General features: G+C 55.7%; 1 pseudogene; it reads right to left on the minus strand.

Annotated features, from left to right (window-relative positions):
* LOC101028197 (uncharacterized) overlaps window positions 1–23,861 on the minus strand; it is a 362,056-nt pseudogene that overhangs the window by 218,950 nt on the left and 119,245 nt on the right.

Raw genomic sequence — 23,861 nt, forward strand, 5'->3', positions numbered from 1 at the left:
ATTTCATAGATACCATTGAAGGCCCAGGATTCGACGAGGAATGAATAAAGGAGGGTGAGTCATGAGAACTCAGCCCATGAGGACCTCTGCCTGCCACAGGGAAATATTCTCTTCTCATTCATATTCTTTCTGTTCTGCTTCCGAATACCACCACCCGAGTCTTCTGTTCTCCCCGGGACAGTGAGCTGAACAGCTGGGAAGGAGGAGGAAGATGAAGAGATCGCATCTCCGACCACGTTCTCCTTCTTTGAACTCCAACAGCGTTTGTAGGTGGAGCAATAGCGTTTGAGCAAGTATAGACCACGTCTTATCCTTTCCCTGCCTCGTGAAGTGTCCCGGCCCTGCCGAGCGCAGGGTCTCAGCACGCGGCCCATTTCCCCATGGCTAGCATCACTTACTGCAGTGGGTTAACCGTGGACCTCCAGAACTCAGATTCACCCAAAACCTCAGAAAATGACCTTATTTGGAAATCAGATCTGCACAGATGTCATTTGTTAAAGATCTCGGGGCGAAATCATCCTGGACTTAGGATGGACCCTCAGTCCGATGACTGGCATCTTTATAAGAAAGAGGAGGAGGTTTGGACAGACGGGGACACAGAGGGAAGGCTGCACAGACAGAGGCAGAGGCCGGAGGGAGGCGGCCGCCGGTGAGGAGTGTCAGGGGTTACCAGCAACCCCAGAAGCAGAAGGGGCACGGGACTTTCTCCCTCTAAGCCTCCAGAAGGGACCAGCCTTGCCAACAGGCACCTGGAGTTCTCACCTGTGGCCTCCGGAACTGGGAGAGAATACATTTCTGTTGCTCTAAGCCACCTAGATTCTGGTGATGGGTTCTGGCAGCCCTAGAATATGCATCCACTTGCTCACACACTGTGCAGTTTGCTGATGCGCTCACGGCCTGCCTCTCTCTCTCAAACACAAGTTCTATGAGGGCAAATATTTCGAACTCCATCCACCAGTGAGTATCAAGCTCCTAGCACAGTGCCCCGCACACAGTACATGATAGACACACACTCATTAGGTGGATGAATGATGTAATGAGGAGGCACACAGGCTGCCTGAGTCTGACCCCTGACGCGCTAACGGAGTCACCTTGGGTGAGTTCTCTGACCCGCTGGATGGCAGATTTCTCTTCTGTAGGGTGGAAATAATGAAAAAAAAAAAAGAAAGAAAACATGTCACGGAGTGTTACACAGATTAAATGCTTAGAAAGGCATATATGGGGCTGGGCGAAGTGGCTCACACCTGTAATCCCAGCACTTTGGGAGGCCAAGGCTGGTGGATCACCTGAGGTCAGGAGTTTGAGACCAGCCTGGCCAACATGGTGAAACCTCGTCTCTATTAAAAATATAAAAGTTAGCCAGGTGTGGTGGCGCACACCTATAATCCCAGCTACTCAGGAGGCTGAGGCAGGAGAATTGCTTGAGCCCAGGAGAGAGAGGTTACAGTGAGCCAAGATCGCACCACTGCACTCCAGCCTGGGTGACAGAGCGAGACTCTGCCTCAAAAAATAAATAAATGAAAGAGAGGCATCTTACACACAGTTAGCCCTCAATGGTAGATGTCAGAAATGGAGTTACTTAAGAATAAATTAACAGTGATTCTCAACTGGGTGCAAGTGCCGCTCCCCAGAGGACATGAGACAAATGCCTGGAGACATTATTTGTCGGCACTACTCAGTGGCGGGGGATTGCTACTGTGTCCAGTGGACAGAAGTCAGGGCGCTGCTCAGCGGCCTATAGCCCAAAACATCAACAGTGCTGAGGTGGAGAAGTCCTGATGTAAAGAGACAAACGGCTTCTGGAGAGAAAGAAGCAAGACACAGAGATGAAATTCAGTCCCAGATGGAGAATTACAGAAGTGGGAAATGAATACATGCACATCTATCTTTCCAAGCCATTGGATGCCATATTGAAAGCTCCCAAAGGAAGTCTCCAGCCGGGACACAGGGGTTATCTGACATCTACTTCTTCTGGGACTCAGCCCAGGCCCGCTGTCAGGTGGAGAAGAGAAGGCAAGAAAACCCTCTTTTAGCATTCTGTCAATTGCTCTCTTGCCACCGCCATCTCCACCGCCGCCACCTCCACCACCACCACCGCTGCCACCTCCACCACTGCTGCCACCTTCACCTCCACCACCGCCGCCACCTCCACCACTGCTGCCACCTCCACCACCACCACCACTGCCACCTCTACCACTGCCACTTCCACCACCACTGCCGCCTCCATCACTGCTGCCACCTCCACCACCAGTGCCATCACCACTGCCACCTCCACCACCACCACTGCCACTTCTACCTCCACCACTGCTGCCACCTCCACCACCACCACCGCCACCACCGCCGCCACCGCCACCACCACCGCCACCGCCACCTCCACCACCATCAGTAGCAGCCGTGACAGTTTTCCCAGGCCTGCTCTGCAAAAGCAAAACCCTCCTGGCTTCACCCTAAGCCCTTGGCAACCATCAGTGACGGGGAACTTGACTGCTGCTTTGCTGGACCCAGACCAGGAAATCCAGATGGGAAGACGCGGGAGCACAGCAGCTCCTCCGGCTCTGTGGGGAGGGCTCGGAGAAACGGGCACATATCAGGGAACGTTCACTGTCCCTTCACCACCCAGGAGACCGGTCGATTTCCTCTCCTCCAAAGCTGTTCCGACGGAGAGGGAATAGGGCCAGAAAGGAGTTTTGGGGAAATGTCAGCGACAGGCCGGAGAACGGGGGAATGTGTGCGTGGATGGGCCTTCGTGCCTGCCCCGGGTACCGTCCGTCAACACGGCCAACCCGGGGAAGATGCCCATCAAGGCGGAGCTGGGGCACAGAGGTGTCACGTGTACCTCGGCCCACAGAGGAAGGACGCCGGGGACATCTGTCGGGGCGGCCGGAGGACAGGCGAGATTCCCCCGCAGACATCTGCCTGCCGGAGGAACGTGCCGTGATGCAGACGCCGGGGGGAAGCAAGGAGAGGGGAGGAAGCGAGGCAACTCTTTTTATAGCAAGGGAGCAAACAAACAAACTGTTTTGCCTTAAGAAGCCAAAAAGGAGAAAACGAAAGAGGCTATGTCTCTGCCACCGCCGGGAGCACAGTAAGAGTCATCTCGGTTGGCCTAGGGAAGAAACGCAGGGGTCCAGGCACGCGGAGGCCAGGGCCTTCCCTCCAGGCCCCCGAGCACAGCGGAGAGCAGGCCAGCCCAAGCCGCTCAGATGCCAGCAACGTGCTGGCGCAGGGCTGGCGCCGTTGTGAATTAGTCCTCACTCCTGCAGAAGCTCAGGGAAGTCGGACTGCAGCTAACCCGATTTTCCAGGTGAAGAGGGTGAGGCTCGGTCAGTTAGCAAGTGACGAAGCAGCCCCATCTCCCAGCACCCCCCCAACCCCGCCACACCGTCATGGGGACCCAAGCGACCCCGTTCACGAGCTCAGTCTTCCGAAGGTGAGGTGCAAGGGAAGGACCGTACGCCCCAAGCCAAACCCCCACTCCTCCCCCCCCCACTCCCTCGTGTCTTCCTCCTCTGGTCTTCAGACCCGCGTGCCGATGAAACGCACGCGCCCTTGGCTTCCCAAAGCGGCCTCCCCTCACCCCGACACGGGAGCTGACATTGTGCATTCCATTCAGAGCTCCCTTTGTTCAGGCCACATAGAAACCGGAGCTGCTCGTCAGAGAAAAGCTCCATCCCATAATAAACAGCATGAACTATTTATAACCCTGAAAACAACTTTATTAGTATTTTTCTTCCCTCCAGAAACAATCTCACACAATCCTGCTAAGTACACACCGTGGGGGACGGGAGGGCCGCGGGCTGGGGCCGCTTCCCCTGGCCCTGCCCAGCAAGCAGATGGCAGCGTGGGCGTTAGGTACCAGCCTCCTGGCAATCCGAACATCTGTTCCCGTTAGAAAATGCTAATTGCCATCAATCAGGACAGCACCTACCCACATTTACATGCAAGCACACATGCAAAAAAAAAAAAAAAATACATCTAAATTTCTCCAAGCACAATGCTCCCTGCATGCTAACCAGCCTGAGCTGTGCCTCAGCCTCGGAGGAGCGGCCCCGTGGCCAGCGTCTGGTCAGGAGGGCTCCCGCCGGGGCCTGCCCTGGGCCCCCAGCAAGGAGCGAGGTTAGGAAGCCACTCAGCCCCCCGTGGCCTCTCATCTGCCCAGCGGGGAGTGGGCGTGGGATCGTGGCCGGGGCAGTGCAGGCCGCCTGGACAGAACGCTTTCCTAGGCTGGATGTTTCTCTCTGTGCCTCCATGAAGCCACCCCTCCTGCTCCATCTGTCCCCCGACGTCCGCACCCATGCCCCTCTCCCTGGGCAAAGGTCATCCCCACAGCCCCCAGGAACAACCCAGCTGGATCTTTCAGCCCAGGGGTCGCCTCCATGTCCACATCCAAGGGCTCGTCCATGAGGCCCCCACTGTCCGAAGTGCACGTGTAGAGACGCCTGGCCGCTCCAAGCCAAGGCCCCAGGGCCGGCCTCTGGGTTGTGTTTTCTACCCTGTGGGGCTGGGGACAAGACCTCTCCAGCATGGCAGAGGGCACTGGGCCCCAGCGGCCTCCTCCCTCCTCTGGCCTAGAAGCCCGGGCCTTGGGAGGCCCCGGCACCCTCCCCTGGATTGCTCTCTGTGGAGCATCAGCCACAGGCCTTGGTGATCAGGAATAGTAATGGGGGGAGGGCAGGGGTGGAAAGGAAGCGAGGCTGTCCCAGACAGGTGGGTGACCCAGGAGGGAGACGGGCAGCCGCTGCGAGGGTTTGCCCCTGCGGGAGCTGAGGGCACAGCCTCCCTCCTTCCTTGCCTGGCTTTCTGCAGAGCCTCTGCCCTGCCTGGGGAGAGCACAGACCCAGGCTCCTCCCTGGGACCTCGGGAGGGTCACTGGCAGCCCTTCTGGGGACCACAGAGACCAACAGCATGCCGAAGCGACCTCAGGCCATGCGTGCCATTGGAGGACCCTCTGCGTTTCCAGAAAGTGAGCTGGAAACATTGGCCTATTACATAATGAAAGTCCCACACACACACACACCCTCCCCAAGAGAAAGCGATTTTGCTAATTTTTCTCCTGGGCGGCAGGCGCCGTTGCCAGGCGTGGTTGCTATGGGGCCCAGTGACTGGTTTGAGTGGTAAACTCAGGGGATTGGAGGAGAGGTTTCCATGGGGAGCCACACGGTGCAGGCGATGAGAAGCCACAGGTCCCCCTACCCGGGCAGCCCACACGACCGGGTGTGAGGAGGGCCCCCTGGACCCAGACCTGGCAGGTGACCCCACAAAAGGCATGAACTACCTCCATGACTTCATAACAGGGTCTTTTAATGGGGACATCCCTGTATTAGAAACCAGGTACAGGCTACCCATGTGCACATGTATGACACATGCCATATGCGTCTACTGCACACGACTAGGTACGGGGCAGAGCTGGCACCACCGTGGGCACGTATTAGGACCTCATGGAGATGGCTCAGGCCTGTGGTGGCATCACCTGCCAGGTGTGGGTCTGAGAGGTCACCCTCCCCCACGGTGGTGTGGGCTGTGGCAGGTGGGGGATCCGGGGCCTCTCCCTAGCTGCCCGGGCTGCTTCCCATGGAAACCACTCCTCTGATTCTTAACAGGGGCTGGTATGTGGTTTTGGTCCCCAGAGCAGGGTGCCTTTCTCAGAGATTTCAGGTGATAAATGGCAAATAAGGAAGTGGGTGGGGTGGGGGCAGAGGTGGGAGGAGGGAGGAGGGAGAGAGGGTGGAAAAACTCATAGAACCTTGCTTCCAAATTTCTTTTAAATTTGGCCTTCTTTTAAGAAGATCCCTCTCTTGGCACCAGGTAAACCCACGTGGATGTTGAGGACACGAGGCTACCTGATGTCCCAGGGGCGTGGCCCAGCTGTGCCCCTATGACCAGCATCCTGGACCACCCCCAGCTCTGCCTGCTGACAGAGGCTCACCACCCCCCACCAGCAGCTCCACTCCTGAGCTTCTTAACTGCAGAGGGTGGGGTGCAGTACCTATGCCATGGGGCTCAGGCCCTCCAGCTCCCATCCATGAGCACCAGGGTCCCTGTAACATGTGACCATCTGCCTCCCACCAGGATCAGGGGTGAGCACATCTCCCCACGCTGTGCTTTCCCTGGGCTCACTGTGGTCTTTGTTCAGAATCACAGTGTTTCTCTCTGCTATGGGCCTTTGAGTCCTCCCAGGAAGGGGCCTTGAGCAAGGTCTCCAGGAAGTTGGCCTCCTCCTCTGCCTGCCCCTTCCACCGCACGCTCTGAGCCTCTGATTTCTCTGCAGCTCCTGAGCATGACCTGTTTCTCTGTGAGGCGCCACAGGTATGAGGACCCAGGAGATGGGTCTTCTCCAACACCTGAGGCGGATGTCTTGCCCCTCCCTGCCTCTCACTCCCCACTCTGCAGCTTTACCGCCCGAATAGTTTTGTTTCCTGAGTGCTGGGAGCCAAGAGAGGCTCTGGTAGAAGCATGAAGGACTGCAGAGCCAGGAAACACAGCCTCAGTCATTTGCCCTTCCCACCCTGTCCCCCACCTGCTAAGACTGAAGGAGGATGAAGTTTCCAAAATCAACTTCACGATAATGATAGAAATTAATGAGTTCCATGTAGACAGGCAGATAGACAAGGATGATGCATGAATAGATGGGTACCTGTGTAGACAGATAATAGACAGATGGGTGGATGGACAGGCAGATGAATAATAGACAGACATACAGATGGACAGGCAGGCAGACAGGTGACAGATATGAACGGATGCAGAGATAGATGATGGATGAATGGATAGGTAAGTAGACAGATACACAGGTGGAGGATTGAATAGATAATACATCAACAAATGGATGGACAGATGGATACACATGTGTGTAACAGATACATATACAGACATTGATAGGTAGATAGGCAGGCAGATAGAGAGGAGGACAGGTGGATGGATAGATAGCAGATAGGCAGGCAGGCAGATAGGAGGGTGGAAGGACGGATAGATGGACAGATGGATGGATGGATGGACGGATGGATGGATGGATAGATGGATGGATGGACAGATGGATGGATGGATGGATGGATGGATGGATGGATGGACAGATGGATAGATGGATGGATGGATGGATGGATGGATGGATGGACAGATGGATGTACGGACGGACGGATGGATGAATGGATGGATGGACGGACGGATGGATGGATGGATGGATGGATGGATGGATGGACGGACGGACGGATGGATGGATGGACGGACAGATGGATGGATGGATGGACGGATGGATAGATGGATGGACGGATGGATGGATGGACGGACGGATGGACGGACGGACGGACGGACGGATGGATGGATGGATGGATGGATGGATGGATGGATGGATGGACGGATGGATAGATGGATGGACGGATGGATAGATGGATGGATGGACAGATGGATGGATGGACGGATAGATGGATGGATGGACAGATGGATAGATGGATGGATGGATGGATGGATGGATGGACAGACGGACAGAGGGACGGATGGATGGATGGACGGATGGATGGATGAACAGGTAAGCTTGCCAGCAGGCAGACAGACAGGATGGATGGATTGACTGACCGATTGACAGACAGGTGGATACAGATAGGTATGGATATAGCTCCTCAATAGAGGAGAAAATATAGAAAGAAACACTGTGTTTTCCCCTACACCTTCTCCTTTATGGGCCATTCAGAAAGTTTGGTCCAGGCCCTGACACCCAGTTGTGGCAGAGGAGCCAAGGACTCAAGCTAGATGAAGTCTCATGGGTCAAGAAGAGTCTGACATGTACGCTGGGTGGGCTCAAGTCCAGGTCTGTGCCCATCTCCTTTCAGCAGCCCTGGGGCCTCTTGACTGCCCATGTGGTCCTGGGAACCCCCTCCAGGCACCAGGGACCAGACCTGAACTGGAACAAGGATGTGCGTGGAGAGGATCCCACTCCACATCAGGGCGCCTGCTCCTGCCTAACGCTTCTGCCTGGACAACCGCCCTGTGCCTACATGCTGCCACCCCGTCCCCATGTCCTACAGGTGCTCACACCTCCCATCTCCCTGTGGCACATGCCCTGCCCCAGCACCCTTTAGGTGTCACGCTGAACCTACCGGACCAGACTCCCTCCCTCTGCCCACAGCTGCACATAACTGGATTTGGAACCGCAAAAAACAGGTTCCTTTCTAGGTCCCAGCTCCTCCTGGGAGAAATTCGTCATCCCACCAGGATCGGGTGACCTAAGCCAAGACAGGGCAGGACCTCCAGTTCAATGTAATGGAGAGGCAGCTTGTTCACATGGATTCGGGAGAACACACACGAAGGATGATGGATGGATGGAAGGATGGATAGGTAGGTAGACAGATACATAGATGGATGATTGAACAGACAGGTAATATATCGACAAATAGATGGATAAACACATGGGTGATAGATACATATACAGACATAGATATATAGATAGCAGATAGGCAGGCAGGCAGGAAGTCAGATAGACTGGACGGATGGATGGACAGATGGACAGATAGACAGATAGCAGACAGCAGGCAGAAAGACCAGAGCATGAAGGAGAACAGGAAAACGCACATGAAGGAGGTGCGTGGGGAAGAACATGCATGGAGATGGAAAGCCATCTCATCATCTCCAGGCCTGGCTCCTCACCCTAAAACACATCCCGGCAGGCGCTCCAAGGAGTGACTCAGAGCCAGGGCAAGGGTTGCAAGGACATGTGGGGCCTCCTGCAGAGCACAGGTGCCTAGGAGGAGAGGCTGTCAGGGGTCATCTTCGTGACGCCCTTATGTTCAGCTACACACACACAGCCCTGGCCCCGAGCCAGACCCAAAAGCATCCTGCAAATGTTGGAGAGTGAGCAGATGTGTCCTTCCGTTTCACCTGAACTCAGGAGCTCGCTACTTGAGCCGCAACCGCAGCGCCAGTGGCCCACGTGTGTGTACCTGGGACACCATCCTCTGCCCACCCTGCTGGACAGCAGGGAAAGAGTGGAGACTGTCAACAGCGAATCAGACAGGCTGGTGGGTGGGCTAGGGCTGGGGCTAGGGCTGTCTTCACTCAACAGCTCCCCCCGCCCCCAGGCTACTGGCTCCCCATGTGAAATGTTGCCACATTATAAGCAAAGCCTTGTCAAATTTCACAGGGAGGTGGCATTAAAATCCTTGGACTCCAAACCCCACCTCAGCACACATGCATCTAAGGTTAGAATCCCTTCCCCCACATCCTTCCCGGTGTGGCAGGATGAGCAAGGTCTCCAGGAAGGAGGTCTTCTCAAACTAGGGAACCCCCCTCAGCCCCGGAGGGTGTGCAGAGATTAGGGTGGCTGGCCACGCAGTCCACACGTGTGCCTCATCCGTTCTAGCCAGTATCTGGGGGAAGTATTACTGTGAGGTCACAGCCAGCACGAGCATCCTGCGGATTCAACGTAAGAGGTGTGTGAAGTTTTAAGAGAGCAAATAAGACTTCAAAGACATGTCATGTTTTCTCTGGACCCCTTCTGGCAACAGTTGCCCAGTCCCTTGGGGGCACAGCTTTAATATTTCCTCTCTTCTGGAGTCTTCCAGGGAAATGCCGTGTGCCTCTCTGCCATCCGAGACAAGCTACTCAATCTCCCTTTGCCTCAGCAGAGCCTGCTGCACGTGTGGTCCGCTCTGTGATGAACCACCACAGGAAAAAAACCACAACAGAACCAGCCCTTCCTTCCTACTCAGTGAAGGAGAAAAACTCAACAGAATTAACTGCTTCGTGGACGGTCAACATGAGCTTTCTGCCAGCCTCAGTGCATGGCTCAGTGCAGCGTCCTTCTAAGAAGAGATCAGGACACAGACACACTGCAAAACGGAGGTGAGTCCTGGGTCCCTGGCCCCCCTGCTACTGGAGGAGGCCAGGACACATGAAGGGTCTCTCGTGGGACCCACCCGTCGTGGCTGGCTCTCAGTCGTGGAGACTGGGGTACATGATGAGTGCTGCTCAGGGTGCAACGCTTGGGGTATCTACTGAGAAATGAGGGCAACACATTTTGCAAACGGTGTACAAGGCCGGGCAAAATACTAACTAATTCAAAAATCAGGACGACCTTGCCTTGGCAACTTTTGGAGCAACAGGATGGCTTCGAATAGTGACCGATCCGATGACTTTCTGGTTCATGGACAAGAGACAGTATTCCCACGCCACCTCTGCTCACCCCTGGCCCGAGGGACATTTGTTTTGGTGGCTGAGGCAGCTGCCGGTTACCCAGCACTGTGGGTGCAGGCATGAGCTTTCTCAGCTACAAACAGCACAACATAAACAAGGAAGGCGCACGCACACCCGTCTCCTCCCCGTGGACTGCAGTGTTTAAAGGACAGTCATCACCCAAAGTGCTTCGTGAAACAAGAAAAGGGCTCTGTGAGCACTGTCAGGTGAGTAGCACCGCCCTCCTCCCCGTGGCCAGGGTGTGTGCAGAGCCTGGGTGGACGCAGGCGGGGGGACGGGCCCAGCCCCATGCGACACTCCTACATTACACCTAGCGTCCCGTGTACGACCTGGGATCCCGTTGTTCTCTAGGGTTGAGGGAGAACACTTTAAGAGAGGCGACTAAACCTCTGCCCAGCACATTCTATCAAAGACACCTCAGGAAACCCTTTATGGAAACCTACTATGTGCAGCACTGTGGGAGAAACAGAGGAAGCTGGAGCCCGTGCCCTTAAGGAACCCCAGAAAGGAAAGGGGACAGGTGAGGGGAGACAAGAGCAAAGGCAGCTCCATGGGCAGGTGACGAGGAGGCACAGGACCAGAGGGCGGGATGCTGGGGTGGGGGCGGGCTCTGGGTCATGTCACTTGGCCTCCACCCCGGAGAGCAGCACCCCAAAACCTAGACTGATGAGCGTGCCTGACGGAACCAATCTGAGGTGAACCACAGACAGTGGCTGTGCGTGCTAGCTGGTGGCAGAGGGCTGGGAGTGGTAGCCCTTAATTATAATTACATATAATATAATAATTAATAATTATAATGTAAGGTAGCTCTTAAATTATTTTGAAATAGCTTAAGAATCGCAAGAAGTTGCAAAAATAGTACAGAAAATTCCTGTGCATGCCTCTATTATGGACTGAACTGTGCCCTTTCAAAATTTGTTCGTTGAAGCCCTAACCCCCCGTACGTTAGATGTGACTGCATTTGGAGATGGGACCCTTACCAGGCCATACGGGTGGGCCCCATCTGCTCTGGCCAGTGTCCGTCTAAGAAGAGAAGGTCAGGACACAGACGTGCACAGGTAAGGGGCAGCCATGAGAGGACACGGGGAGAAGACGGCCGTCCACAAGCCAAAGAGAAGCCTCCCAAGGAACCGGCCCTGCCAGCAGCTCCATCTGAGACCTCTGGCCTCCTGGATTTCGAGAAAATCAGCTTCTGTTGTGTGAGTGTCCGGGCCGAGGGGCTTCGTCATGGCAGCCCAAGCAGGCCACACACCTCCCCATGTCTCATGAACACCTTCCATCCTCTCTCTCTCTCTCTCTCTCTTTCTCTCTCTCTTTTTTTGAGACAGAGTCTTGCTCTGTTGCCAGGCTGGAGGGCAGTGGCACAATCTCGGCTCACTGCAACCTCTGTCTCCTGAGTTCAAGCGATTCTCCTGCCTCAGCCTCCTGAGTAGCGGGGATTACAGGCGCCTGCCACCACACCCTGGTAATTTTGTGTACTTCTTTAGTAGAGACGGGGTTTCACCATGTTGGTCAGGATGGTCTCGATCTCTTGACCTCGTGATCCACCCGCCTTGGCCTCCCAAAGTGCTGGGATTACAGGTGTGAGCCACCGCGCCCGGCCGACCATGCTCCTTTCTCCAACGAGGACACTGCCCTGGGTCTGCCGGTCAGCTGCAGAGCTTACTCAGACAGGTCTGTGACCTGACATGTGCAGCTTCTCCACCGGCACTTCCCAAGCTCTCTACGGTGAAGGACTCATTGGTTTATTTCCAGGTCATTCTGGACATATATTTTTGTTGTTTTGTTTTGTTTTTCAAGACAGGGTCTCGCCACGTTGCCCAACTGATCTCAAACACCGGGACTCAAGCAATCCTCCCACCTCAGCCTCCTGAGTAGCTGCGACGACGAGCCCTATGCTTCTGGTGTTTAGAAAGCCTGTAAAAAAAAAAAAGAATCGCTGGAAAAATGGAATAAAGAAGACACAGTAAACAGAAAGCTCAGGTTCTGACTATTAGACGCGTCAGACCTAAAAGGACGCCTTCGAATGACTGCAGAAGATTCTAAACGCTTACTTTCAGCTTCTGCACTCAATTGTAGGGATCAGAAGTGTCAGCTCACTGGCGGGCACCCGTCCACAGCCCTCACGTTGAGAAGCCGGGACAGGGGTCACTAGGGAGCTGCTGTGGGTTCGAATTCTGCATGGCCCTGGGCTGATGGTTTATCGGCAGCTCAGCAGCATGCTGACATCCTGATGAACCGTGCGGCAGCTGCAGGGGCCACACCCAGCAAGCTTCCTGCAATTCCAGCCATTACTCAGCAACGCTCCGCGACGCAAGGTCACTCGGAAACACCATCTGTCCAAGCTCCGTCTCCCCTCCTACCCCAAAGGAAAAATTATTCCGTTCTGCCTTCACGTTTCTCCTCCTCCTCCTAAAAGCACACACACACTCACACACACTAGCGCACACACACACACACACACACTCACACACACTAGCGCGCACACACGCACTCACATACACACTCGAACACACTTGCGCACTCACACATACACTCACACTCGTGCGTGCACACACACACTCACACGCACTCTCACACGCGCGCAGAGCTAAAGTTAGGCTTGCCTTGACCTCTACTTCTAAACTAATTTTCCTTCCGCAGGCGCCTGCAGGCGCTCCTGTGCTGTTCTTTCCCCACAGAACACAGATGTCTTTGAGAGCACCAAGCCTGAGAACGCTTGGTGCTTCCTTCCAAATCGGGTAAAAGAATAATTTTCTCCCAGTCAACACAAGTCTTCATTCGCCCCTTCACCCTGGCCGTGGAATTCACTGGCAGCCCCCTCCGAGAAATGCAGGAAAACAAAGTGAAGAAACTCGAATCACTTTGAGGGGCCTCAGCCCCAGCCAGGTTCCATCTAAGAGTGAAGCCAGCAAGATCCACTCAGGCGCCTGGATGCCGTTGACTCGGCGCCTTGGTAATAACCCATTTTGAATCTAAAACGAATGGATTTGGAGAGATCCACGTGGAATCTTCTCATGTTTCTCCACCCAGAACGTCTCCGTGACTGCAGTCACGAGTTCTGCAGTTACTGCTGGGTGATGGGGCCTGTTTGGATCACGCATGCACACATGCGTCGACACGCCATTCTGGAACACGAGGGCTAACCCTCCTTCCCCTCCGTGGCTCTCACTGAAGACACAGCCCTTATCGACGGGAACTCAGCGTCGCAAAGCAGGGTAGGCGGTGCACGCGGAGGGAAGACCAGGAGCCAGGTCTGTGCAGGTCACCTCACTCACATTCAACTTTTGCACCTGCGAACTTCAGTGCAGTGCAAGCTCAGGGTCTATTTCTGCCTCGATTTCCCCTCATCCCCCTGTGCCATTAATTCCTTTTCCTAGAATCCTCACGGGTCTCCCCCAGCCCTGGATTCTCACCTCCACCATCACCTCCTGGCTCAGTCCCTGCTGCACACCCACTGGCCTGCCTCGCCACCAGAGCCCCATGTCACTAACTTCAACACCCCTGCCACCCCAAAATGTGTCCACATCTCTCTCCCCAGAGGTCTCTTTTTCCCTCTGCTTCGCTGGCCCGCCTCCGACCCTTCCTTCCAACACATTCCCTCTGCACCTCAAGAGCCCCCTGGAGAGACCTCACGGCTCCCCTCCCCTGGCCCGGCTCTCCAACGCCTCCCTCTCCCACGGGCACAGCGAGACTCCCGTTTCTCTCCTGTGACAAAAGTGTGCGCCCAAAACTTGCAGCACGAACTGTTTATTTTTAGGTTGAGATTTGGGGTCTGGCTTTTTAATTCTTAGTTTGTTCTCAAGTCCAATCTCAGCAGTGGGAGGTGGGAAGTGGGTGGGGGACTGAGAAGGATCTCAGCCGATTGCACCAGGCGCCTCCCTCTCCTCTGGGTCTGTGAACGGCCGTCTGACCTGGGGGCCTGGGGCTTTTCCGATGTCTCCTCTTACAGCTCCAGTCATTCTGGCATTGGTTTCACTGCTCGGCCTGTACACCTCCTTATCATTGTCTTAAAATCAGCCAAGGGATGGTTCTTTTCCAGAGTCTCTCAGTATCTGGGTGAGATCAGGGCTGTGAGGGCTGGGGACACCGTGGGCTGAGTCGTGGGCTGTAGGGTGAGAGCGCCTGGGCTCTCCTTCCTCCTTGGCAGCCTTGAAGGATACAGTAAGTAGCATCATGTCCCCCCAAGACATGTTCCAGCCCTAACCCCCAGGACCTGGGACTGTGGCTTTAGCTAGAAATAAGGTATTTGCTGTGATCAAGTTAACAGGTCGCCCTAATCCAGTGATGGGTGTCCTTAGAAGGTGAGAGAAGTGAGAACACACATGCACACACATGCATGCATGCACCCACATACATGCCTGCATGTACACATGTACACACCATGTATGCACACATGCATGCATGTACACATGCACACCCCATGCATGTGCACACATGCATGCACTCCCACATGCATGCACACATGTACACACCCATGTATGCACACACGCATGTGTGCACCCACACACATGCTTGCATGCATGTACACACCCATGTATGCACACACATGCATGTACACACGCACACCCCCATGCACCCCCACATGCATGCACACATGTACACACCCATGTATGCACACACACATGCATGCACACACATACACACCTGCATGTACACACCCATGCACGCACGCACACGCATGCACCCACACATACATGCACACGTACACACTCATGTATGCACACACGCATGCATGCACCCACCCACATGCATGCGCACATGTATACACCCATGTATGCATACATGCATGCATGTACACATGCACACCCCCATGCATGCGCACGTGTGCATCCCCACATGCATGTACACAGCCATGTACGCACGCACACATGCATGCACCCACACACGTATGCACACATGTACACACCCATGTACGCACACACACATGCATGCACACATATACACCACACACACAAAAATGCACACACACACAGGAAGGTCACGCACGACACACAGGCAGACAGGCATGGGGTCGGGGGCATGCCTCACCATGATGGAGGCAGAGACTGGACTCACAGTGCATCTATAAGCCAAGGCCCCCAGAGGATGGCCAGTGGTCCCCAGAGCCGGGAGATAGGCCTCCATGTACCGGGATGGCTTCTCCCTGAGAACCAGCCCCACTGCCACGCTGACTTTGGATCCTGGCCTCCAGGACTTTGCAAGCACGAAGATCCATCTCGTGAAGCCCCCTGTCGGTGGTGTGGTGTGATGGTGGTCACAGGACACTGACACAGGTGATCTGAGTTTTGAGCCCCACTGGCCAGGCTCATTGTCCCAGGGGCTGCACCTGGCACCCTGGGCTCCGGGGGCCACTGACACCCGGGGGGCTAGGCCCTGCTGGCTCCTCTCCTTGGATTCTTTCCCTCTGGGGAGCCGCGGTGGGACCCTCCCTTGCACTCCAGTGCTGGTGCTATGTCTGGAAGCTCTTCTCACCCTTAATTGTTCTTAATGCTTTAACACTGGGAGTGACTAATGGGCTCTAATTGGGAGTGGTGTCCTGGGGAACCCGCTGACGGCACCCTCGGCGACCTGCCCAGCCTCCTCCGCTGCTCACTCTCTGAGCTCAAAAGTCATCAAGCAAAAATATTGGCCCATTCGTCTATGTTTTAAAAAATGTCATACCAATGCCAAAAAGCAGTTTTATCCTTCAGCCAACAAGTACAGGGCAAAGAAACGGAGAGAGGCGAAGCCAGAAGCAGATGGGACAAAATATCACAAATGCCACTGAGGTCCGTGACATCTGCCTGGTGACAAAGAGTCCTTGGAGGCAAACCCCACGCTCCTCAATTAAGGGGGCGTGGAGGATTCCAGCCACACATTTCCCCCTGAAGGGGGATAAGCCCTCCCTGGTGTCTTCTTACCTCTTCCTCGACCCCTGTGAGGAGTATGTGGTGACTGCCAGGACACCAGGACTGCAGAGAAGGAGCAGGATGACAGAGAGGACAGGCAGGGGCGGTGCGGGGTGGGGCGGAGATGGGGGTGGTGCGTGGAATTAGGGGCCCTGGAAGAGAGTGTGCAGAAAAGCCTGAAATGCACACAATTCCTCCATGGGGTGGGAGGGACAGAGACAGACAGAGAAGGAGGAAGAGGAGGAGGAATGAGAAAGGAAAGGAGAAGGGGAGAGGAAAAGGAGGAAGAGGAGAAAGATCCAAAGGACGAGGAAGAGGAAGAAGAGGAGGAGGAGGAGGAGGAAGGCTGGGCGCAGGGGCTCGCCCTGTAACCCCTGGGAGGCCGAGGTAGGCGGATCACTTGAGGTCTCAAGTTTGAGACCGGCCTGGCCAACATGGTGAAACCCCATCTCTACTAAAAATACAAAAAGTAGCCGGGCATGGTGGTGCGTGCCTGTAATTCCAGCTACTTTGGAGGCTGAGGCAGGAGAATCACTTGAATCCAGGAGATGGAGGTTGCAGCGAGCACAGATCGCACCACTGCACTCCAGCCTGGATGACAGAGCAAGACTCCATCTCAATCAATCAATCAATCAAGATAGAATTTTTTAAAAAAGCGGCAGGGAGGAGGAAAGGAACAGAAGCAACGGCGTGGGGCCTCAGGCCTCATCTGTGTTCTGTTTCTCACGGGCACATCCTCAGAGCATGTTCTGGCGGTGAACAAGCAGGGCCGCAGAACCAGGGAGGCTCAGAATGAGGGCTGCAGTGGCCGAGCTCGGCACCCTGCCTAAATATTTTCCAAATACATTTACCAACAGAAAAGGAATCACGGATGTGCTTAGGACCCATGTCTCCAAAGACTGGCTGCAGCTAAAGTCTTCACATTAAAATACCGAATCTAAGAAGAAAATCAGATGGCCCTGCAGGAGGGAGAGACCCCAGCCACATCCCCCAGCTGCGCACCCAGGACAGGCTCACTGCAGGCCTGGGAGCCACGTCCCAGGTGCTTCTGGTGTAACTCCACGAAGCCACCATCTCCCTCTCCCTGACGCCAAGCAACGCCCATGCCTGTGCTCCAGAAAGCCCCTCGTGCCTTCCCACTGCTGATATGGGCAGCCTGCACTCGGCCCTCGAGGGTGCCATGCTCCCCTGTGATGGACTCCAGTTTAACAGCTTTTAAAAACAAGCAGACAAGAGACAGGCATGATGGATGAGTGCAGGAAGAACGCTCATTTGGACATGATTTATGGGAAGTCACATGATGCCACCTCCGGGGAGGGGGGGCGGGGTAGATGGATGAGTTCTGATAGTGCAAGAGCTGCGCTGCCACACCAGGCTCTCGCTCAGCCCCACGGCACGTGGCAGCCCTGCTCCCGTCAGAACAAAAGCGCTCCCCGGCCCCCAAAAACATCTGGAGAAGAGACACTCCCTGGCTCCTCCGAGTGACCCCAGCAATGCACAGCAATGTGGTTTAGCACAATGCTGATTCTCCCACAAGAGAGTCAAGGGGAGGGGAAAGAAAGGGAAGGGTGCGGGCTGGAGGGGCAGGTGACGCTCTGCTGGAGTTGCCACCCAGGCCCATCTCTTCCCTGCGGACCCTAAAGACCCGTCTGCCCCAGGCCCCAGCCACCACATGTGACAGACAAATCTCGTTTTGCAGCAGATTAATGCCAACCATGTTTTTAATAAGGACTTAGAATTTACTATACAGTAAACCCCAAATTGAAGCCGTATTTAAAGGGATGAGCTTTAAAATGGGACCTAATTGATGGGACCCTTTCCAAGGCGGAAGAAGTGAAGCAAGGCCGAGGCAGGGTCCCAGGAGGAAGTGGCTTCCTCCTGACACCGTCCTTTGAAGCGGGGACTTGCCTGCGGTGATGGGGAGCCATGCTCGAAGCCCGCCTTGGCAAGGCCATTACTGAATCAGAAATCCCAGCACCGCTCACTGGGCAGAAGCTCCTGCAGGCTCCTCCCTGCCTGGGTTTCTCCAACACGGATCTCTAAGCCTCCCTCAGGAAGCCCCTCCCTCTTGTGACTTTCCTCTGGGCCACAGAAGGCATCCACGTGCCAGAGCTCTAGGGGCCCAAGGGGTGGTTTTGGCAGTCCCTTCTCTGAAGCCCATGTCCAGGCCACAGGGAGAAGAACCCAGCGCCACGTGGGGCAGGAGGGTGTCTGCAGAGGTGCAGAGCCAGGCACACCGGACCTCAGATTCCTGTACCTGGCCCTGTTCCTTTAGACATCTGCCACCTACCCTCCTGAAGCTGATGAAAGGGCAGACAGAGCCTCAAAGCCACACGCCAGCCTCAGACCGCATTGCTCTTTGCTCAGAGGGGCCCCCCCTCTCCCCTTGACCTCACCCTTCTAGAAAGGGAAGACTATCAAATGCAGATTCCTCACTTTGCAATTCAGAGCGCACCTCCTGAATCAACAAGGGGCTGGACAGTGAATGCACCAGGGGAAGCAGCTCAGGCCCAGAAGAGCTTGTGGGGTGACCCCAGCAAGCCCTGGACTTCCCAGACCCTCCCTCGGGGGTGGGCTGGTCTTTGTGCTTTCACGGCTGATGACCCCGAGGATCCACGTATTTGGGGGACACAGGTTATTATCAGACCCACCGAAAGGTGAGGCTGGGCCGGCTGCCTCCTTCAAGGAGGCAGCAGACGTGGCGTTTTCAGAGCAGCGCAGGAGCCGAGGCTACTGTCACGGCCCGCAGCACACATACCCTCCGCAGCCCTCCCCTGAGGACACGGGTACCCACATCTTCCTGGAACTCGCCGTCTGAGGTTCCAGAGACAGAGTACGATCTCAGGGGCTTGCTCGTCCTGCACCAAGGCCAGCCCCACCCCTTGTGTCCGATAGACATTTTCTCAGAGATCCTGCAAGCACGGTGACCTCAGCACAGAGTGACCTGACCGGGTGCCATGGCGATGTCATACTGGCACTGCTTTCACCACGACACCGCAGAGAGCCCCAGGGTGGAAGGAGCCAGAAAGCTCGGTGGGATTCCTGCCCTCTAAACAGTCACATTGCTGCGTCTCTGTCCCGGTACCGGCTGGGGTTCATGGCCTTCCCTTCTGGGTTCCCTGAGGGGTCCCTGGTGGTTTCGGGAATGGGGTGACAGCCTTTTCAGCAAAGGAGGGGAGCCGTTGAAGGGCGTATCTCAGACGTGGGCCTAGAGCCACCGCTCTTCTCCTCCTGGGCCAGTGGCAGAGCCGGTGCTCCCGGGGACAGAGTGGGACAGTGGGTCGTCCCCAGCTTCCGCTCCTCCCCCTCACAGAAGGCGCAACATCTTCATACAACTCAAATCAGGCCATTCAGTCCTTCGATCAGAGCCCTGCAGTGGCTCCCACAACCCTTAAGACAAAGTCCAAAATCCTCATCCCCAACCTAAAGGCCTTTGCACCCAGCCGAGGACCCTCCACGTCATCTCCCCCCTCCACCTGCACAGCCCCTGGGCCCTGGGATGCCAGCCCTCCTGCTACTTCTCCAGCACGCCCGCCCCTCGCTGCCTCCGCACGTTGGCACTGGCCGTTCCCTCTGCCTGGAATGCTCTCCCCTCAGCCCTCCCGGGGTCCTCCCTCCCCGCCTTCCGTCTCAGAGCACAGCATCAGCACCCGAGGCCTGCCCTCCTGCCCTGCACGAGCCGCAGCCCCCACCGTTCCCTGTGGTCTTAGTGCACTGCGTTTATCTTCACAGCCTCATCGGTGCCTGACACACATTTCCTCTCTGCGTCCCTGCTAAAATATAAGCACCATGAGGGCCGGGGCTTGACCTTGTCTCTGCTGCGTCTCCACACCCCAAAAAGGGCTCAGCAGATCGGGGCTCACGGCTGTGGAATGAATAATGCAGGAGAGTCTGGATCGATGAGCTATGCCAGGAAGAACCCGGGGAGCCCTGGAGCAGAGAAGAGCACCCATGGCCCTCACCAGACAGAAGCAAGCAGTGCATGCCTGGAGACGCACCAGCCCGTGGGTGGAGATTTCCAATCCCGTGGGCTCTGGAAAGGGCATCTTTGATGGGTATTGGAGGGACCAGCCTGTGTCCCAGCCTCTGGTCTCTTTGCCCAGGGTTCTCGTCAGCATCATCCGCTCAGCACAGAAAGGGTCATCCCACAAGCCCGCCTGCCTCATCAGGCTCCAGTCCTCCCTGTCCGGGGTGGCTGACCCCCAGCTCTGTGCTGGCTATCAGCAGGGAATGGGCCGCATGGAACCCCACAGCACCCCACGGCAGTTTAGGAAAGCATTCACCTGGTGTCTGTCCCTGGTTCCTGGGAGGTGATCTGTCAAACCTCTGGAGTTTCCAGGGGATAGGAGCATCTTTTGTTATTCATAACAAGCCACATCTGACCACATCTGACATTGTGCTGACCTGGCGGCTCACAGTGAACCTTAAGAAGCTTCAGGTGTGAGGCCCACTGTGCAGGTGATTAGAGGGTTGGAAATTTCACTCCCCACCTCAGGGAGCAGAGAGGGGCTGGAAACAGCTCAGCCACGTGACTCGGGAGCTTTCGGTTGGTGAAGTCAGGGGTGAAGCAGCAGGGTGGCACATCCTAACTCCACGGGGAACAGGGGTAGCTGCTTCCCGCCTGGCATGCTGCCTGGCCTCACACTGTGTGTATCCTTTATCACAAAACTATCATTTTTAGTGTACTGCTTTTTTTCTTTTTTTAGTTCTGTGAATCACTGCAGAAAGTTATCAAAACTGAGGGATCCTGGGAACCTCTGAATTTGCCGTTGGTCACAAGTGCAGGTGGCCCTGGCAGCTTGCGTTCGAAGTGAGAGCCGTCTTACAGAGCGCTTTGCTCAAACCCTGCGGAGCCTGATGCTGACTCCGGCGGTGAGTGTCAGAGCTGAACTGCAGTCACCCTCGGGGGGGCGGGCACGGAGCCATCATGCCATCCCTTCCAGAGCCACACAAAGGTTTCAGGGCACGCCCTGGGCTGCGGGGCAATCTGGACAGCAGGGCAAGAACCGTGTGGGGGAGGGTCAGGTCCGACCTTGGCCTCTATGGCATCTTTGCTAACACCAGACGGCGGACCCCCACGCCCTGCCCACCCTCCTTCCAGGACTAACTGCCCCACAGCCAGGCTGATGAGCTGCAGGGTAAGAATGGTCACTCCTTAAAAACTCTACCCCATACCTTCCTTGACATCCGTCAACACTGCCCATCCTACCCCACGGACACCATGACCTGAAAACTGGAGACCAGCAAGGACACCCCCAGCCCACAACCCTTTCTGTAAAATAAAATCGCGGCATTAGAACGTGTTTCCTCCACAAATGCAAACTCTGGGGATGGGTGTGGTGGACATGTGGGGCCGCCTTACCTGGTAATGGGAGGTGAGGTCACTTTGCTGTACAGGGAGGCCCCAGAGGGGCTGTTTCTGGACGGTCCTTGGCAAGGAGTGTTGCCAGGGAAGAGCAGGTATCACAGAAGGAGGTTAGGTTCTCACAGACAGAATTTCAACCTGCAGGAGGAAAAGCAGCAAGTAAAAAAGTTGCCTTTGAAGGAAACATCTTCCTTTTGATCTAAAACAAACATTTGGTGTTAATAAACAAGGGAGGGCCCAGCTTCAAAGCCAACTGTTTGCCACCAGGGATCGGTGCCCTCCAAAGGGCACCTTGCTTTGCATGCCCCAGGGAAGTAAAAGGAACCTTGTAGAAAACACATCACTGGGACCCTACTGCCAGCCAGCCACGGCGCACTCATCCCCGGTCTGCCCCTCTCCCAGCCCACTGCCCGTGGTCCCCTAACCGCGGCCACTCTTCCACTCCGCCACGCCAGCCCCGCCCCATCGCCTCTGCCCCACCGCCTGCTCTGCTTCCTCCCTATCCAGCCGAGATTCCAGGACCCGCCACTGTCTGCCCTCCCCCTGAGACTATGTCCCTCTCTCTTAACAATATTCATCAGATCATGTCACTGTCCTGATCTGGTGACACGGCCTTCCACGGGTGTCCTGTGTCACTGAAGTTACTTCAGTGGCCTGCAAGCCAGGTGAATCTGGCTTACATGATTTGGGGGACTTCCTAAGAAAGTAAGATTCGGCCGGGTGTGCTGGCTCACGCCTGTAATCCCAGCAGTTTGGGAGGCTGAGGCGGGTGGATCACAAGGTCAGGAGTTCGAGACCAGCCTGGCCAACATGGTGAAACCTCGTCTCTACTAAAAATACAAAAATTACCTGGGTGTGGTGGCGGGCACCTGTAATCCCAGCTACTTGGGAAGCTGAGGCAGGAGAATCGCTTGAACCCAGGAGGCAGAGGTTACAGTGAGCTGAGATCGTGCCACTGTACTCCAGCCTGGGACACAGAGCATGATAGATAGCTTCATGGTCAACCTTCCGTTGCCTGCAGGGCTCTCAACAGTCTGGTCCCCTCTTCTGGCAAACTCCCTCTCTTCCCTGCGGCCCCACTGGCTTCCCGGCCATCCCTCCATGCAGGCGCATGCCTCCCCACCCCACCCCTCCACCACACCTTTGCACGTCCACTGCACGGAATGCTCATTCCTGCACAATTGCAGGGCTCACACCTTCCCTCCCTGCCTCAGTGCTGTGCACATAAAGCACCTTTCCAAGGCCATCCAGGAATAGAACACCCCATCAAAATAACCACCATCCCTATGGCATTCCCTTCTCCTTTCCCCATGAAGCTCGTCCTGGGGACTGAGCACACGTCTGATTTCAGGCGGATGTCCTGGGATCCCGTCCCACTCTGCCTCCAGTGGAATGCAGTCTCCATGAGGGCAGGCATTCGCATCTGCTGGATTTAGTGCCGAATCCCCCGTGCCCAAGATGTGCCTGGTACATAGCTGGGGTTCACTCCATATTTTTGTGAATAAGTAAATGAATGAACGAATGAGCCCACAAAAGTTACTCCCCCATTAATACGTCTGGGTTTATTTAGGATTGCATCCCACCCTCACAACGGAGAGGAGGAATTTCCGGGAAACAGAGGGGGCCGGAGGATTCTGTTTGTTTACTTGGTGGGGGCTGGCAGGGGGCAGGAGGCACCGAGCCTGGGAAGTCTTCTGCTTGCTTAATTTACTCCAACCCAAACAGTGTGTGTGCCATGGCCAGACGGGACACAGAAATGGTGGAGGAGATCCGCTCCGATCAGCCCAAGAGACGGTTGCTGAGGTAGAGTCATGAGATGGGGTGGCCAGGGAGTGGCTGGGCTGAGTGTCCCTGAACCGCCCCCACCACAGAGAAATACCTGGGGACACCTGCCTTTTCAGCAACCATAGATGCCAAGCCTGCTGCCCACGGCTGGACATGGGAGCCACTTTTCAGGGACAAAAGTGTAAGTAATACCAATGACTCTGTGGATGAAATGCAGCCAGGGAGGTGGCTGGGGGCAGAGGACCCAGGCAGTGGACTCAGGGGGAGGTAGCAGGCAGCCCAGGTTGGGTGGGAAGGGGTCCCATGAAGGGGTGCTGACTGGTGGGGTGGGAAAGCAGGCGGCAGGCTTCTCCGTGACCTCAGGGCTCGATTGTCAGCAGAAGCACAAAAGGCAAGGGCTGGAACTCACACTGCGCCAGGCCCTGGGCAGGGAAGTCTGGAGGGGACGGGAGCTCTGCAGCCAAGCCCCCTCCGAGCCTGGCGTCCACACCCTCACAGAGCCCCAGCTTCCAGCTGCTCCAATGACCGGAGGGGCAGAAGCTTCCGAAAGCCCTCCAGTCTCTCCTGGTCCCCTTGGGGTTTTCAGGGAGATAACAGGATGCTCTTCTGGCCCTGGAGGTGATTCCAGAGCATCTGCTTTC

Source organism: Saimiri boliviensis, chromosome 17 (assembly GCF_048565385.1).
Source record: "Saimiri boliviensis isolate mSaiBol1 chromosome 17, mSaiBol1.pri, whole genome shotgun sequence".
In the NCBI taxonomy this organism is placed as follows: Eukaryota; Metazoa; Chordata; class Mammalia; order Primates; family Cebidae; genus Saimiri; species Saimiri boliviensis.